We start from the raw sequence: 12,877 nt of genomic DNA on the forward strand, positions 1-12,877 counted from the left end.
AGGTGAATGGAGATTAAGAAGGGCACTCGTGATGAGCCAGGGTGTTGTGTGGAGTTGTTGAGTCACTATATTGTACTCCTGAAACTAACATAACACTGGGTGTTAACTAACTGGAATTAAAACAAAAACTGTATATAAAAAACATAATTTTGATCCAAAGGGGGCTCCGTAGCTCAGTGTTCAGAACAGCGGTCTTGTAATAATTTTGATCCAGCAAAAGTAAAGGAGATAACAAAGATGTCCAAGACTATTGGTCCCAATCTATGATCCCAATTTACTGACATATAAGTTGTTTAAATTCAATTTTTAAATCTCTCCTTTAAGTGAAATTCCTCTTATTTGCTGTTTTTAAACTTCTCTTCCATAGGGGGCAGTGCAGTCAAGTGGAGAGAGCACGGGCTTTGGAGGAGTAAGATGGGACTGGGGGGCGGGGGGGTAGCTTAGAAATAGAACCACGGAATGGCACATGGCTGGTTCAGTCAGAAAAGTGTGTGACTCGATCTCAGGGTCCTGAGGTTCGAGTCCCACACCGGTCACAGAGATTACTTTAAAAACTAATAATAAAATAAATAGAACAGGAAAGACTCCTAAACTTCATGGTCCCCCTTGCCAGCTCCCCACCCTCCTTGGGCCCATCCCTTGGTTCTCCCCAGGACAAGCTCTGAATCCACCAGGCGTTTATCCTGCCCGAGAGAGAGGCTCTGCTTGCCCGATGGCCTGTCATCTAATCTGAGGCTTTCTCATTGGATAAAGGCTTGCCAAGCCCCTTCCTGGTTGCCTCTCGTGGTAAACCTTGCCGAGGCACGGACTCTAGTCCAGTTTCTTGTGCCCAGGAGAGCAGACTTGCTTCAGTGGCATAGAGCAGGCCACGGTGACTTTCTGCAGGAAGAACATCCTGGTCCTGGAGGGAGGTCCCCAGAGCCTTTTTCCAGGACCTGGCCACTCTCTGGATGGCCCTCCCTGGACCCCATACCTGGCTTCAGCCACCACCTGAACGCTCCAAAGTCTCCCACCCTACTACCCTGATTTTCCCACCAAGCTCAGCTCCAAATGTGGGGTTTGCGTAGCCCTGGAGTTGAGCGAGGCCCCGCTCTGGCTTCCTCCGTTGCAAACCCCTCTCAGACACCACAAAGCACTTCCTCAGCCCTGAGACTCCCAGCCTCCTGGGCCTTTGGTCCTAGGTCCCAGGTCCTTGCATTCCCTCCTCACCCTGTCCCTCCAGACCTTTGAAGTTTTAACCATTCCCCAGTTTCCTCCAGTAATCACCTAGGGATCCCTGAAGGTCCTCAGGCCCGATCCCTTCCACTTCCTGGAGCCTGGGCTGGGCTGCTAAACCCCCTCAACCCTCCTGCCTCTGTCCTCCATCCCTGCAGGCCTGAAGCCATGGGAGGGGGCAGGTCTGGCTGTGGAGCCCCTCCTCCTTTTGGCCCTGCCTGCGGAGGGAGGGATAAAGGTGCACCTGAGGAGCCTGCTTGATTCTCACTAGGGGCTGCCCTCTGGAATGGACTCCACAGAGGAAGATGGCAGCCGCCACGGTAGAGAGAGGCCTGGCTCCCAGCGGCCATGCAGGTAGGGCTCGGGGTCTCAGTGGAACCCAGGGAAGGTGGGAGAAAAGGCTTTGAGGTTTGGCCTAGCTTTCGAAAGCCCAGTGTCTAAGAATGTGGGGTGCATCAGGGGGAGGAGTGGCTTCCTTGTCCCCACCCCGATGCTGGAAGGGTCTAGAGATCATCTCCCATACTCTCATAGTCCAGAGGAGGAGACTGGGACCAGAGAGGAGAAAAGATATACCAAGGCTGCCCAGCTCAGTCAGGGCTAGCTCATGGTCTGACCCTTCCCCAGTTGCCTTCTTTCTCTACCACTCAGCAAAGATTTCTCTGCTTAGAAACCCCAAACAGAGGGTGGGATCTGGTGTCCTGGTAACCTCTATAGCTCTGGCACTTTGCAGGGAGCCGGATATTCATAAACGTTTGAATGGAAACAGGTCATGTTAAACATTACACCATGAGAGAGTCATTCCTTTGGGTATGCTCACTGCTCCAGCACCTCAAGCACCAAGCCCCTTTTGCTGTCTCCCCAGGCCTGGATTACCTGTGTCTTTGGCTCTGTCCCTCCTCTTTGGCCTCAGAGCTTGGCTTGAGAAATTCCCCAAATCAGGCAGCCCTTGCCCTTGACAAGTCAATCTTGGTTACCTAGAGAAAAATTGGGCTGAATGAGGCCACCTGGGTCCTAGCTCTTTTTCTGAGTCCTACTTCTCTGAGCCTCAGATTTGGAAAACAAAAAATGACTCCTGACTTTTAAGGCTTGTTTTGAGGATTAAATAAACTGATCTGATGTTTCCACAAGCAAAATGTGTTTCACTGGTATGCTTAATGTGTGTGGATGGAGGGCCTAAACAACAGTAAAAACAGGTTTAAGCAATGCTGGGTTAGATGGAACAGGCTCCTTTGCAGGACTTACCAGAGCCTTTTTTAACAGATTTATTTATTTATTTTAGAGAGAGTGTGTGAGAGCATTGGGGGAGGGACAGAGGGAGAAGTCAAGCAGACTTCCTATTGAGTAGAGAGCCCAACAAGGACTCCATCCCATGGGATCATGACCTGAGCTCAGCCTGTGAAGGAGACAGTTGGTGGCCCCGTCCTTGGCAGTTCTGGAGATTGGCCTCAGTGGTGGTCCTTGGGGAAAGGCAAAGCCATCCCAGCACATCTTCCCTTCCAGCGGATTTCCATCCTTGGACTGAAGAGAAGACCTACAAGTGCTTCCTCTGAGGGTTACTGGCTCCTCTTCTAGGGTTACCTACCCCCACCTTCCATGGAGACTCTCTTTAACACCTCACCCCTCACCCCTCCCTCCACCTTCCCCAACCTTGCCGAACTTTGTCACCCACTGGCCTGGTCCCTACTCCAGCCCAGCCTCTTCTGGTTTACTCCCCACATTGTAACTGAGAGCAGAAACCTACAGACTAGGCCTCTTTCAAAATCTCCTAAAAGAAATCTGGAAAACCACATGTCCCGTCCAGGCACCAAGTTACCTAGTGGTTTGCATCATCACATAAATTGTTGCAAAGAGGATCATGTCTTAAAGTATTACAAATAGTCCCACTTTATAATAAAACAATTACTTTTGGGGAAAAAAATCCAAAAGAGCTTTTTAAAAGATGTGTTTAAAGAGAAGATACATCACTAAATCACATGCTTTTTGCCATTTCTGAATCCTTCCTCTCCAAGGCTGGCCCTTGAGATTTTGAGGGATGTGTTCAAAGCCCCGAGCCCACAAGAACTTGCCCTCAGTCCTGCAGCAGCTTCTCACTTTTTCCAAGCCAGGCGGTGAGAATGATAAGCAGGCATCACGGAGCACTGGGCTAGGGTAGGCTGTAGTTCTGGGTAGAAATCTCATTCCAAGGTATTCTGGGCCACTGGCTGTGGGTCTTGCCAATGAACTTGGTGTGTGGGCAGCTGACCAGAAATGGCAGGTGAGCAGGGTGGCTGTGGGTAAGTACATTTTTCTTTCATCTATCCAGGAGCATCTAACTACCAGAGAGATTTTACATATAATGTCCTCCATCTAAAAATATATATAATATATGTATTTTATATGTGTGTATACACAGGCTGTACAGGTTTTTTAAAAATATTTGAGAGAGAGATTGCACAAGAGCAGGGTGAGGGACAGAGGGAGAAGCAGACTCCCTGCTGAGCAGTGAGCCTGACTTGGAACTTGATCCCAGGATCCCAGGGGTTCATGGCCTGAGTCGAAGGCAGATGCTTAACTGACTGAGTGATCCAGGTGCCCCCAATACAGGCTCTTACAATTTTACATAATTCCTTTTTTCCTTGAATGCTTTCTTTACTTCACTGACCCACAGGATTTTATCTTAACATTTTTTCTATTCTCAGATTCCATCTTTTACTGATGACAATAGTCTATGCTCCTGTAACAAAAATACTTATGAAACTTACTTTTTTTTGGATTTTGTTTTTAGTAGTAGTCAATTGATCAAAACAACTTAGATATATTACATACTTTGTCAGCTATTAAATAGCAAAGAATTTTCTTTAGAAAATTTTCTCCTGGGACGCCTGGGTGGCTCAGTTGGTTAAGCAGCTGCCTTCGGCTCAGGTCATGATCCCGGGGTCCTGGGATCGAGTCCCACATCGGGCTCCTTGCTCAGCAGGGAGCCTGCTTCTCCCTCTGCCTCTGCCTGCCTCTTTGTCTGCCTGTGCTCGCTTGCTCTCTCTCCCTCTGTCTCTTACAAATAAATAAATGAAAAAAAAAAAAAAAGAAAAAAGAAAATTTTCTCCTGAGATAGGACAATTGCTTTTTCTTGCCCCTTCCCCACCTCCAAAAGCTCCTGTGTCTGTGGATAAATGTTACTTTTCGCTAGAATAAGCCAGGGTTCAACATCAATTTCTACTTTCAATTTTTATTTTGTTAAAGATTCTATTTATTTATTAGAGAGAGACCGAGATAGCGAGCATAGGCTTGGAGAACCCGGCTCCCCGCTGAGTAGGGAGCCCAACTCAGGACTCGATCCCAGGACCGTGGGATCATGACCCTAGTGGAAGGCAGTCACTTAACTGACTGAGACACCCAGGCATCCCCTACTTTCAATTTTTAAAAAAAGATTTATTGGGGGGACACCGGGGTGGCTCACTTGGTTAAGCCATGGCCTTGGGCTCAGGTCATGATCCCAGCGTCCTGGAATTGAATCCCACATTGGGCTCCTTGCTCAGCAGGGAGCCTGCTTTTCTCTCTGCCTACCACTCTGTCTGCTTATGCTCTCTCTCTGACAAATAAGTAAATAAAATCTTTAAAAAAAAAAAAAAGGATTTTTGGGGGCACCTGGGTGGCTCAGTTGGTTAAGTGTCTGCCTTCGGCTTAGGTCATGATCCCAGCGTCCTAGGATCAAGTCCTGCATCAGGCTCCCTGCTCAGTGGGGAGCCTGTTTCTCCCTCTCCCACTCCCTCTGCTCGTGTTCCCTCTCTCCATTTGTCTCTGTCAAATAAATAAAATCTTTAAAAAAGATAATAATTTAAAAATTAAAAAAATTTAAAAGATTTATTTATTTTAGAGAGACCACACATATACCCAAGAGTATTCTTTGAATTTCTTCTGAATTAAATGCCAAAATTTACATAGCAGTCTATCAAAAAACTTACTGTCTAATGATCTTATATTACACTCCTGGCCCTCATAATAGCTTCTGTAAAAATAGCAACAATACTGGGGCACCTGGGTGGCTCAGTTGTTAAGTGCCTGCCTTCAGCTCAGGTCATGATCCTGGGGTCCTGGGATCAAGCCCTGCATCTGTCTCCCTGCTCAGCGGGAAGCCTGCTTCTCCCTCACCCACTCCCCCTGCTTGTGTTCCCTCTCTCACTGCATCTCTCGCTGTCAAATAATAAATAAAATCTTAAAAAAAAAAAAAGGAAATGCAATGGTTTCCCACATTTCCAAGGCAATTTAAAAAAAAAAGCAACAATACTACTATTATCATTATATTATGTGACAGCAGAACATTCTATCTGGAATAATGATTATTATCTCTTCTGCCTCCTCCAAGGCCTTCCCCAGCCACCCTGTCAAAAGTCAGTCCCCACCTAGCCTGCTGTTTGTCCCCTGCTGAGTCTTCGTCACAGCGTTGGCCTGGATCGGTTGTGCCCTTCTTACAGGGCCTGGACTGGGGGAGGCAAATCAGATAACTTGTGTGGGACTGAATCCTCTCTTTGTTTATGAGTTTAATATTTTGGTCATGGTAGAATTTCTTGGGCATGTATTTTGATCTTTAAGATAGGATTTCTTGTGTTGGGTTTTGGGGGGCATCCCCTGAAATTTTGTGTCTGAGGGGAACGCCTCACACCCCACCCACGAGTCATGGCCCTATTTCTTGGTTCTCTGGTCGCTTCAACGGGAGCTCCAAAAGCAGGTTCTTCATCCGAGGGTTCCATGTTGTTGTTGTAAATGAAGGACCATGTGACCCATGATTTGGCACCTTCCCCAGCAAGCCCGGAGCAGGGGGAAGCTGTCGTCCATCATCCCCTCCCTCTGCCTGCTTCTCTGTCTGGGGCTCAGCACTAGCCATTCTTGGGACAATGGTGCTGGCCGTTCTAAGGTGGACCGTCAACTTGGGCTAGTGGTCTGTGTTCTCTTGAGACCATCCCCATCCCTGACGCCCTGGGCACCTCATGTGTGGTCTCATTTGCCCTCAAAGCAAGGAAGCACATGACAACTGTCCCCATTCCCAGGTCCGGGCCTGAACATATAGTAGATTCTCAATAAACACCTGCCCAACCCAGCCTCCTCCTTCCCTTTTCTGCCTCCCACCTTCTCCCTCAGAAGCCCTTGTAGTAGGTGATGGTGAGGATGAAAACAGCTAATGTTTATTGAGGGCTCACTATATATATTGTCTTTGTTTTTAAAAATTTTTAGAAGATTTTATCTATTTATTTGAGTGAGAGAGAGCATGAGAGCAGGGTGAGGGGCAAAGGGAGAAACAGACTTCCGCTGAACAGAGAGCCCGATGAAGGGCTCGATCTCAGAACCCCGGTATCAAGACCTGAGTCAAAAGCAGATGCTTAACCAACTGAGCCACCCCAGATGCCTCCATATATTGTCTTTAAATATACTGTGTCATTTAAATTTGATCTCACCCCATGAAATAGGTATTTATATTATCCCCATTTTACAGATAAAGAAACTGAGGAATGGAAAGGTTGTCCAAGCTCACACAACCAAAGAGTAGAGGGATCAGGCAGAACCGGCTAAGGAATCTGTGAGACCCATTTCAAAATGAACATCAGGGCCCTTGTTCAAAAATGTAATCATTTCAGGGGCACCCGGGTGACTCAATCAGTTAAGCATCTGCCTTCAGCTCAGGTCATGATCCCTGGGTCCTGAGATCGAGCCCCGCATCAGGCTCCCTGCTGAGTGGAGGCCCTGCTTCTCCTTCTCCCTCTTCTACTGCCCCCCACCATGTTCTCTTTCAAATAAACAAAACGTGTTTTTTTAATGTAATCCTTTCAAGAGGATAAGAGCAGATCATTAAAGCAAGTGCAGGACCCCAGTGTGACAACACAGATCTGTGCCCATGAGGCTGGCCCTGGTACTGGAATTTGAACGCAGAGCTCTGACTCCAGAGCCCACAAAACTCTGTGCTTGGAGGAAGAGTAATCACTGTGATTTACTAAGTACCCACTACGTATGTTATGCAAAAATCTTTAAAGAACCCTTGCAACAACCCTGAGGCAACAATGAGGCATTGCTAATCTAATTTTAAGGATGAGGAAACCAAGCTTTAGGGAAGTTGAGTTGCTCACCCCACGCACCCCAGAAGGTCAGGATGTGAACACAGGACCAACTCCAGAGCCTGTGCTCTCCGATCCTACAGCCTTTCTGTCCAAGGATCACAAAGGCAGGAGCTAAAAATGGGGCTGAGCCTGACTCAGGCAATCTCTTAGGATCTCTGCCCGTGGGGCCCATCGCTGGGCAATGAGCTACTACTTTGCACAAGGCAGGAAGAAGTCCCAGGTCTGCAGATACTTCTGGCGAGGTTTCTGCTTCCAAGGAGATCAATGCAGGTAAGCACTCCTATCCTCGAGTGGGGAATAGGACTGGGGACACAGGATGAACCCTCCCTCCATTCACCGTGCATCTTCCCAAAGCCTCTTCTCCCCTCTCGGCTCCAAATTCTAGGCTGAGCTAGCTCCGAGCCCTGGGATGGGGGTTGGGGGATCCTATCTGCTCCCTTCACTCTTCTCTTTCCCAATGCAGCTATCAGCACCCTCAGCCCCCTGGCCACCTGGAATGGGGCCGGCGCCATTCGGAGCCATGTGTCACCCTGCCAAGACCCTGGCTGGGCCTGACCCGCAGGGGCTCTCAGCCTACCAACCTGCCCTCTGTGGCTATGGGCCGGGATTGGCCCAGGGCCTGCTGGGGCAGGGAGTTTGGCCTGACAGGGTTGGTCAGCAAGGTCGATGAGGTTGAAGACGGTTCCTGGAAATCCTTCTCACCATCATGTAAGTCATCCGGCGCCCTTCCGGGGGTGAGGGGTGAGATGGGGGGCCCAAGTGGGATCCAAGACCAAGGTTCCTGTGTTATCTCTGAGCAAGGTTTATATTTCTTTTATCCCTTTCTCACTTCACGATTCCCAGCTAGAGGGAAACTTTCCTACAGCTCTGTCTTTATCTATGTTCTAGAAGCAGAGTATCATGGGGCCTGTGGAGTCAAGCTACCTTAGTTTCTTAGGCCGGCTCTGCCACTTAGCAGCTGTGTGATTTTGAGCTCTCTGGACACCCATGTCCTCATCTACAAAAGGACACTGATAACAGTACCTGTCTCACGGGGTTTTATGAAGTGCAGTGCATTCATAAATGTGATGTACTTAACTCACAGTACTGGATGCAGAGTAAGCAGTAAATGTGAGTGGTTTTTTTTTTTTTTAAATTACTGCTCTAATTCAGTGCTGTCCAGCTGATATAGAAGTCACACATACAATTTTTTACCAGCTTTGTTGAGATAAAATTCAGATTCACCAATTTAAAGTATACAATCCAATGTACTATAGTATATTCAGAGTTGTACAAACGTTACCACTATCTAACTTCAGAAGATTTTCATCACCCCAGAAAGAAACCCATTAGCAGTACCTTCCCCTCCTCCTCCCCCTAGCCACTGGCAAACATGAAACTACTTTCTGTCTCAGTGGATCGGCCTGTTCCAGACGTTTCATATAAATGGAGTCACACACCATATGGCCCTTTATGGCTGGCTTCTTTTCCTTGGCATAACATTTTCTAGGTTCATCCATGTTGTAACATAGATCAGTATTTCATTCCTTTTTTTTTTTTTTTTTAAAGATTTTATTTATTTGACAGAGAGACAGCATAAGCGAGGGGAGCAGCAAGCAGAGGGAGAAGCAGACCTTCTGTTGAGCAGGGAGCCTGATGTGGGGCTCGGACCCTGAGATCATGACCTGAGCCAAAGGCAGATGCCCAACCGATTGAGCCACCTAGGCACCCCCAGTACTTCATTCCTTTTTATGGCCGAATAATCTCCTGCTGTATGAAAATACTGCCTTTTGTCTTTTTTTTCATCAGTTGATGGACATTTGTTTTGCTTTTTGGCTATTACAAATAATGTTGATATAAGCGTGCATGTATAAGTTTTTGTGTGGACATACATGTTTTCATTTCTCTTTGGTATATACCTAGAAGCAGAATTGCTGGATTGTATAGTAGCTCCATGTTTAGTATTTTGAGGAACTGCCAAACTGTATTCTGAAGTGGTCACAATTCATATATGCAATTTAAATATTTCTAGTAGCCATGCTAAAAAAGTAAAAGGCCGGGGTACCTGGGTGGCTCAGTTGGTTAAGTGTCTGACTCTGAATCTCAGCTCAGGTCTTGATCTCAGGGTCTTGAGTTCAAGCCCGGTGTTGGGCTCCATGCTGGGTATGGGTGTGGAGACTACTTAAAAAAAAAAAAAAAAAAAGTAAAAAGCAACTTAGGTAAAGTTTAATTTTCATACTATATTTTATTTAGCCCAATTTATCAAAAAGTATATATCCAATATTATCCCAGCCTGTAATCAATATAAAAAGTTATTAATGGAGGGGCGCCTGGGTGGCTCAGTGGGTTAGCCTCTGCCTTCGGCTCAGGTCATGATCCCGGGGTCCTGGGATCGAGCCCCACATCAGGCTCTCTGCTCAGCCAGGGAGCCTGCTTCCTCCTCTCTCTGTCTGCCTCTCTGCCTACTTGTGATCTTTGTCTGTCAAATAAATAAAAATAAAATCTTTTAAAAAAAAGTTATTAATGGAATATTTTAGTCTTTTTTGGTACTCAGCTTCAAAATCTCCTGTGTATTTTACACTTTCGGCACCTCTCCGTTCAGACTAGCTGCTGTTTGGGTGCTCACTAGCCACATGTGGCCAGTGGCTGCTGTTATTGGACAGCATGGTCCTCAGTGGTTGTATTAGAGACTTACAATTCTGCCTGGATTCTGAGCTACTTGGGGGCTGGACGTTGCGTGCCTGTAGAGACTGGTGTGCACCAGATGCTGGGTAGGTGTTGCCTGAATGAGTAGATGAATGAACGGATCCAGTTTCCCCCAACAGCTGCTGATGGCGAACACAGCTACTCCCAGGATAATCAGCCCCCGTCAGATCCAGTGCGGGAGCTCGTGGGCCCACTTCAGAGCTTGGACCAGAAGGTACAGCCGGTAGCGGGGGAGGGCCAGTGGCAGAGGATGCCTGACTCGACCTCTAAGCCACCCAGCCCTGCTGGAGGAGGGTTCCATGGTCCCCGGGGCTGTATTTGGGGCAGCAGTGTGTCCGGCGGGAGGAGGGGGACTGAATATGGATGTGCTCTGACCCTGCGTGTGGCTGCAGAGGGAGCAGGACAGTCGGGATATTGTATGTGGCATCTGCATGGACAAGGTGTGGGACAAGCCAGAGGCTGAGCGGATGTTTGGCATCCTGCCCAACTGTAGCCACGCCCACTGCCTGGGCTGCCTGCGCACGTGGAGGAAGAGCCAGCAGAACTTCCCGCTGGACGTCATCAAGTCAGTTTCAGGAGGAGCCCGGAGGCAGGGAGGGAGGGAACCCCTCAGAGAGGTCTGGGTTCGTGACTGCTTTCCACCCCTTACCACCTGTATAGGGCCTGTCCCCAGTGCCGGGTCCATTCCAGCTACGTCATACCCCACAAATTCTGGGTGATCAAGGGGGCTGAGAAGGAGCAGCTCATCAGGAACTTCAAGGCTCGGACCAGGTGAGCCTGTCAGGAGGACCATAACCGCTTAGGGGAGTGGGGAAGGCAGCCCCTGCTCCACTCCTGCTCAGCCTTGGTTCCCAGCCTGGGATCCCCCAAATCCTAGAAGTTCAGAGTGATAGAAATGGAAGACAAGGATGTGAGCTCTTTCCGCTATTTCGGAAATTGGCTGAGATGGCAGCAGCAGATCAAGTCCAAGTGTCTCTTCCAGCCTGGCACAAGGTCAATGCTGGCCAACTCTGGTTTTCTCAGCAAAACGAGAAGCCCTGCTTGGCTCTTACTTCTGATTTTTTTTGTTGTCGTTCTTTGTTTTTTAAGCAAGATGATAGATTGATATGAATACATGTTGTTGCATAGATGATTTTTGAAAACACAGGGTCTCTGAGAAGACCAAAAGGTCAGCCCTTGGAGCAAGGAAAAGGTGGGTAAGTTTTCATCCATTGGGGAGGGCGGGCATACATCCATATCTGGAATTAGGTACAATTAAAGCTTCTTAATGCCGTCTTCCCAAAGGGTTACTTATGCATGACATATGCAAAGTATATTTGGATAAAGGGTGGGATAAAAAAGATCTTGTCTCTACCTGTGAGACATACAACGTCCTTAAGAAGGCACGTGGATTTTGTCTGTGGATTATAACAGCTAGATCAGCAAAATGACTGAGACAAAACTCGTGGGTGAATCTCACAGAGGATGAAATATTTGAGGTGGGTGTTGGAAGAGGAGTAGGGGCCCCTCAGGAGGAGAGAAATGAGAGTACTCCAGGCAGAGACAGGCCAAAATGTGTGACTACTGGCATCTGGGGTACCAGTCAGGAGTGGCCAGAAGGGAGCACCCAGGCCCGGGGGTGCTAGAAGAGGTATGGCTTAAAATGTAGAACAGACTTTGCACATTATCAGCTCCATGAACTAGGGCATCTTACAATCCTTGTGCTGCAGAAGAAGAAATTGAGGCATGTCTTTATGACTTCAGTGAGAAAGTGGGGCTGGAACCCAGGCGTTCTGACTCCTAGTGCATCCTGGGAGGAAGGGGGTCGGGGGGATATGGACTTAAAAGGGAAAAGGGCTAGACCTGGGTGGCCAACTGGCCATGAGGTGGAGAAGGAAGATTTAAGATGATGAATATTGGGTACCTGGGTGGCTCAGTGGGTTAAGCGTCTGCCTTTGGCTCAGGTCATGATCTCAGGGTCCTGGGATCGAGCCCCACATTGGGTTACCTGCTTAGTGGGGTATCTGCTTCTCTCCTTCCCTTTACCCCTCCACCCTTCTTGTTCACGCTCTCCCTCTCACTCAAATAAATCTTAAAAAAAAAAAAAAAAAAAAAGTGAATATTTTCAGCATAGGTGGCCACAGAATGGCACTATCACCTGAGCGCAGAGAGAGAGGAACAGATGGGGGATTTGGACAGATGAGAGCGGGGTTTTTGTAGGCTGTCCAGATGGAGGGGGTCCTGTCTGACGCTAGGTTTGGGTAAATAGGAGGAGGAAGAAGAGAAATGCAGGGGGGGTCCTGAATTCACCCTGGGGCTGCAAGAAGTGGGTAAGACTCAAAGGTGTAGGGCAGGGAGTGATAATGCAGAGAAAAGGCTATTAACAGGCCCTCTATCCTTTTCTCCCTCCCATCCATCCTTCTCGGCAAGAAGGAAGCTGGTCCTACATAAGCCGATCACTGGTGGCCCACAAACTTCTCCTGTATTTGACGTTTCGCTCCTTTGGTGGTATTATTGAAACTTCGTTCAAAGAAGGAAAAGAGATCCCCAGGGTCACTGCTGCCCCCAAATAGACCTTGGGGGACTTGTGAGAAAGACATCCCTTAAGACGTTTTACTGCCATCTGCTGGAAAATAGTTGTAATAAATGTAGTAAAATCTATACCCTGACACCAGTGTTGGCTGACTAAGAGTGGTAGAGTGGTACCCTTGTGGTATTGTACAACCTACCCAACCTTACATGTTAGCTTTTTTTTTTTTTTTCCCCTGGGGCAACAGGGCTTGGAGGCAACAGTCATCTCTCCTTCTGTCCTCTCCTAGCCAGATCCGGTGCCGATTCTTCATGCAAGGGAATGGCCACTGCCCCTTCAAGTCTGATTGCATTTATCTGCACCAGCTCCCGGATGAAGCCCT

The sequence above is a fragment of the Mustela nigripes genome, chromosome 5 (assembly GCF_022355385.1).
Source record: "Mustela nigripes isolate SB6536 chromosome 5, MUSNIG.SB6536, whole genome shotgun sequence".
In the NCBI taxonomy this organism is placed as follows: Eukaryota; Metazoa; Chordata; class Mammalia; order Carnivora; family Mustelidae; genus Mustela; species Mustela nigripes.